We start from the raw sequence: 6,491 nt of genomic DNA on the forward strand, positions 1-6,491 counted from the left end.
AGGCCAGGGCTGGGATGAAGGGCTGGTGAGGCCAGTCTGGGTCCTGGGCTGCAGAACCCCATCCGGGAGCAGGTAGTTACACTCCCGTGCAGTAAACCTGAGGTGCCAAGCGCAGGAGTGGTGCTCTGCTCACCACAGAAGGAGGAGCCTGGGTGGGGTGGCATCATCTGGGCTGGGGAGGATTCCACAGATGAAAAAATGGGCAAGGCCTTCTCCATGCAGGGATTCTTAAAGGGGGGAGTGTGGAAAATGGGCTCCCATGTTAAGAGGCAGTAACTAATGAAACCCACGGAACTGGACAAGGGGTTTGTGTAGAAATCCAAGGTCAGGAAGGTTGGCTTGAAGCAGACTCGGCATGCAGAGGGGGTCTTGGATCTAGGATCTCTCACGACTGAGGAGTTTGTTTTGATGGTGTATGGTAAACCATTGCTGAGCAGGGGAGAGGCGTGAGGCAGTTGGGGGGCAGGAGACTGAGGCTGATGGGCTGGAAACCTGCCATGGTCAGCCATCTGGGTGAGCCAACCAGGTGCAATGGGCAGGCCACAGACCATGGAACTGGTGGCTGGAGGTTGCAGGGATGAAAGAGGAAATGGGCCTTTGCCACACGGGGACATTGGAAGCCTGGAAGAGATGTCAGCAGAGGTATTTTGGAGATACTTGGTGGAGGGCCATTGCTGCCCAAGACCTTTACTAGTCCGGGAATGTGAGGACCAGGGAGTGCTGGAGATGTTCAGACTTGAGAAGGAGACCACGGTGGTCTGGGGAGGCTCAGAGTGACTTTGTTTGTTATACACGGTTACCAGGACATCCTCGGGGCATCGTGGGCCACGTGGGAATGGTAAGCCTTTCTTTTCCTAGGAAATCTGGTTATAAAGGATTAAATATAGTCAGAGACTGGTACTTGTGCGGAGCTGGGCTGCTTTGGGCTCCCTGTGGCTCTACCTTCCCTTCCTTGGCTCTGACCCTCTTCATGCCTCTCCCCGCCTCCAGGGGCCCTGTACGCCAAGGTGTCCTCCGCTCATCCCGACTCCCTGGCCCTGTGTTGGTTCTCACTTCCCATCCACCATAATCTCCATGGCGCGAGGCCAACACCTACCGGAGGATGGTCACTAAAGCGTAGGCCGACTCTGGGTCCAACAGATGTGGATTTAAGCTTGACAGTTGTATGGCCTTGAACCAGTTAATCAACAGAATCTCAACTTCGTCATCTTTTCAGTGGGGATAATAAGCTTTCCATTGTTCTGAGGCTTCAATAACATGCAGAATAAATAGCAAAGACCTTGGCACATACTAAGGTCTCGATCAAAGTTTGCTAATTTCATTATTAGATCACAGTTAAAGACGACTTCATTTAGTGAACACGGACGTTCAGGTGGGTAGTGGGCTAGGGCTGCATCCTGAAAGAATGAATCTCTGAGAAGGAAATTTCCCCCACAGGCAGAAGCAGAAGGTATTTCAGTGTGAGGACGGTCAAAGCCACGGGCAACTACATCTTGGTCTCGGCGTCAGAGCGGACAGGGATTTAAACTCACCTCTCAGCCACAAGCCAGAGTCGGCAGTGGGCGGCACCCCACCTTTCTGGGGCTCGGGTACCTTTCACAGTGCTTTCTTAGGGTGCCCTTGATTTAACTGGAAGGCCAGACTTTCACACTCCTGTATTGCCAGTTACCATTGGCCCCCCCAGAGCTGTGTACCAGAAAGGGTAATTGCCATTAACCAAATGCTCCTTACTTTTATAGACATGACGTTATACTCATTGTATAGGTGAGGAGCTTGAGGCTCAGAGAGGTTAAGTAGGTCCAAAGTCACACAGCAACCAAATGGTACAGTCAGGATTTGAACTCCGATCTTTTTGTCTCCAAAACCCATGTGCGTCACTGCAACATTCTTTCCCTGGGACCTGAATGGTTACTGGAAAAGGAAATCAGCACTTCTTTCAAATTGCTTCATCTTATCCTCTGATTTAAGACAAAATTTGAGGAAACTGTAGATCTGCTGAGCAGAACATGCTCTGAGCCATATATTTGCCAACATTATGAACATAGCAAGAGAATAAAAAAGAATTTTAGAGGCAAAAAAGGCCTCAGGGTCAAATCTGTGGCCTTGCAGCTGGAGAAATGGTTGTGCTGCTTCCTCCCTCAGGTATTTGTTGGGGGGGCGGGGGATGCGGGCAGCCCAGGGAGCAGGGCCTGGGTCCAGTGCCCTAGGGGATGCTCATTGTCCTACAGCCCCGGGTACTTAGGAAGTAACACTCGTGTGCAAAGCGTGGTGCTGGGCTCCAAGGTGAAACGGGGGGATTAGGAAGCCATCTACCGCCCTGACAGCGCTTAGAATCGGGTGAAGACTCTGCGGCCTAGTCCTCTAGACCAAGCCTGTGGGGGTCTGGAAAGCTGGGACCATCACAGACTCATTAAGGCAGAAAGCAAGAGCCCACCTCCATCCCTTCTCTGTCCCTCCTGTCCGCCAGGGCAGCTCTAACCAGCCAGGTGTCTGTGGGAGACCTTTCCCGAGGCACAATCGCGGAGGCTCCTCAGATTAAGGGATCAGGGACGAGGCCTTAGGCCCTACTGTTGCCAGGGCAACGGTGAGTCAGGCCAAGGCCTCTCCTCCAGCTCTGGAAAGCCGTTTGGCTACTGAAGCCTCTCACTGCTTCCCAGGCATGGTGGGAACGTCTAGATTTCAATTTTTAAAAAATCAGTTCTGCATTTACCACTTCTAGTTGGGTTCCTTGACGTGAGTATTGTTAGTTAAAATAGAATCTAACGCTTTTAGTTCTACTTTCTACAAGAGGTAACTCTTGGTTAAAAGGATTTTTTTTTTCTTTAAAGAAAGAAAGCGAGAAAGGGAGAGAGAGAAGAAAGAAAGGAAAGAAAGAGAAAAGGAAGAGAAAAATTAAATCTAGCACCAACGGTGGCCTTACACGGGAACTTCCGGTCCGTCATGAGCCCCAGCCTTGAGTTCATGAGGGACGATTCATTGGGTCTTACCATGTTCCGGGCACTGCGCCAAGTAAATGCTTTCATTGAATCTTATCCTGTGACGACCTGTGAAATCGGTATTCGTCCCCCATTTTCCAGACGAAGTTCAGAGAGGTTAAGCAATGAGCCCAAGGTCACATGGCCAGAATTGAAACCTAAGTGTGTGGGGCCCCAAGTGGCTGCTGTTAACTGCTCCTACACACTGCCTTCCAATTTCTTCATCGTGGATCCTTAATAAAAAAGGCAAAGAGTACTATTTCTCTCTGATTTGCAGCTCTGACTGTCCCGTGGACACTGCGGAAGTTCTGCAGATGGCTGAAAGCTGACAGCTTGCTGGATGGCCAGGCCCAGCCCAGCCCGGCCCAGCCCAGCCCAGGCCCCCTGGGAAGGCCCCGTGCACCTGCCGGCTGGCAGGGGCCGGTTCCTCCGTGGCTGGGCTGTCCAGCTAGTCCCCGTTTGTTTGTTTTAATTTTTTTTGAAGATTTTATTGATTTGTTTACTTGAAAGAGAGAGAGAGAGCACAAGATGGGGGAGGGTCAGAAGGAGAAGCAGACTCCTCGCTGAGCGGGGAGCCCGATGAGGGGCTCGATCCCAGGACTCCAGGATCATGACCTGAGCCGAAGGCAGCTGCTCAACTGACTGAGCCACCCAGATGCCCCTTTTTTTATTTTTTAAAGATTTCTTTATTAACTTGAAAGAGAGAGGGAGAGCAAGGGGAGGGGCAGAGGGAAAGGGAGAGAGAGAAAAAACCTCAAGCAGACTCCACGCTGAGTGCAGAGCCCGACATGGGGCTCAATCCCATGACCCTGAGATCTTGACCTGAGCTGATATCAAGAGTCTGCTGCTTAACCGACCGAGCTACCCAGGCGCCCCTAGCCCCTGTTTTTAAAAATGAGCCCCTCTCCTGCTTCAAGCATTTGGGAAGAGAGAGCTGTGTGTTAAGGCCAGGGGCTCCCCTTCTGTTTCTGAAGTGGGGACCTAACAAGCCATTTGCTTAACAGAGAAGGAGCTGGGTGAGGGAGATTATTACAAAGAAAACGCACCTGCTAATAAAATCACACTTTCATCTTCCAGGCCTACACCACCTCTTGGTTCTCACCATCCCTTCCACCACCACCATGAGAACGAAACTCCCTTTTTCTTTGTAAAATAATATCCAGGTTCTCAAAATAACTCGAGTATAAGACGGGAGCACCACCACTGTCTATCAGCTAGAGTAATGCAAAGTTGAATTTTAATGACAAAATATACCAAGGAAAATTTCTATCCTCATTAGTAATTTTTATTTAAATAATGAATATCAGGATAACAAACTGTTTGATTTCAGAATCGGTATAGTCTAAGTATACACCCTCCTTAAGAACTATATTCAATCAGTTCTTTATTTACAGGATACACAAATACTAAGGTTGTGCCCTCAAAGAATTGAAATTGATTGGATTTAAGCTAAATTCAGCAGAAAATTAAACAGGTTATGAAATGTGACTTTTGCCATTCTCCCACTGAAGGTATGATCCAAGAGCCACACGGTTCCACGATCTGATTTTCTGCAGGCAATTTATTTATACAGATTCTGAAATCTAAGGTGTTAAAATCTAACATAAAATGTTTATATGTGTATTGTCCTACTTGGATTAATCATCATCCCTAAAAGTCACATTAATTTTGTCCAAAAGCAAAAGCAGTAAATTGGTTTCCCTTGAACAATTTAATAACAAATACCCAACTAAAATTATTATTATTCCCTTCCCACTTTAATGCGGTGGTTTCCTTAGCTTATCTTGACTTAATTGATGATTTACTAAGCCAAAGGTTTGTAATATATTTTGAAATAGGTTTGGAAAAAAATGAAACCAACATTTCAGAGCACTGCTAAAAAAGCAAGTCAATATCCAGACCAAATTACACCAATCTCTCCAGTATATTTAATTCAAACAGTAGACATATTGAGAAGAAATAGACACATTTTTCTTGCCCGAATCTGTGCCAGCTCCTTAGAGTCTTGGAATGAGCATAAACTGCATACAAACATGCTTGGGTGTTCATTTTACCAAAAAGATGAACTCTCATTAGTATGTAATAATCGCATAATAGAATTTCAGAATTTAATTGAAAACCCTTCTCTCCCAAAAGAAAATAGCATTGTTATATTTTTCTGTGAAAGGAATTTCTGAGTCCCAACCAATAAAAGTTTATCTTAAAATTGACTGAGCCCTTTATTTCTTCAAGAGAAGGTATCAAGTCTTGTCCGTAAATGTAACAGAAGAAATCATTTCATTTACCACGCAGTATGAGGACGTTTAACCATCTCCACACCTGGGAAATGAAGCCATTTCTTCCTTGGAAGAAACTAAATAGGTAGGAACGAAATCTATAATATTTTAGAATCTCAGATTAAGGACACAACATCTTCATTAAATTTACCATGATCCGCCAAATGCTCTGTGCTTCATCCGTGTTTTCAGGCTTTTGTTTTTAGCCCCAGAATCCCGTTTAAATAAAACCATCTTCTGAAGGTAAACAAGTGAAATACCTGCAGCCGGGTGCCAAGTTGGAGCACCAACCCGAGGGGGGTACTAAGCCCACCTGCTCAGCCCTCCCCGGCCCTGGGGCTGTCCTGGGGGTCTCTGACCACCCTTCTCCCTTACTTCTCAGTTCAATCCAAACTGTGTGTGTTTAATGTATCCAGCAACTCATCGCACACTTACTTCGTTCTCTGATAGATCAGGGGGGTTCTTAAGTTTCTTTCTTCTTTTAGGGGGTATATGCATTTCTACTCTCTAAAACCTCTCCATCACTGGGCAGATGTTCTCATCAGACAGTGGCGAGTCATGGTGAAATCTAGGGAGGTGACACTCTCCAAGAATCCCTGGAAGGCGGGGTGTTGGGGGGGGGGAATAGCACAGATGGCCAGAAAAGCCCTGTCAGAAGCTGCAAGGATCCCCAAAGTTATTTTTACAGCAACAGCCTACACTGGGACGGCAAGAGGAGATCCAGGTGCAAGAGGCGTCTGCAGGACCCTCGGCCACACAACATGGCTGCGTGCAGCCTGGAGGGTCCCCCGGCTCCTCGGGGCTCCCCTGGGCTCCCCTGAGCGCCCCGGGCTGACCCAAGCGAGGGACTCAATGCATGTTAAGTGATGGGGTGAAGGAGCCACGGGTGACTCTGTGCAGGAAGGAACACAGGTAAACCACCCCCCCGCCCCTGCCCAGTCTCTGCCCGCTTGGGATGCAGACTATTTTCTTCATTAAAGCTAAGCCAAACCCTTTCAAAGATATGTATTTTATCATTCCCTCCGATATTTCAGCCTCGGTATTAGGTAGAGCCCCCGGGTCACTGCCCAATCCTCCCACCGCAGTCGCGGGGTGCCCGGGGCAACGACAGGAACCCTCTGGGCTGCCCCCGCCTCGGGAGGAGGGTCACCCTAGTCCCTCCTGAGCCCAAGCCTGAGCGGAGCTGGGCTGCGGGGAGATGGGGCCGTTGGCGTCTGCCCGGCAGCCGGGAAGCCCTCCC

Source organism: Phoca vitulina, unplaced genomic scaffold (assembly GCF_004348235.1).
Source record: "Phoca vitulina isolate PV1807 unplaced genomic scaffold, GSC_HSeal_1.0 scaffold4, whole genome shotgun sequence".
Taxonomy (NCBI): Eukaryota; Metazoa; Chordata; class Mammalia; order Carnivora; family Phocidae; genus Phoca; species Phoca vitulina.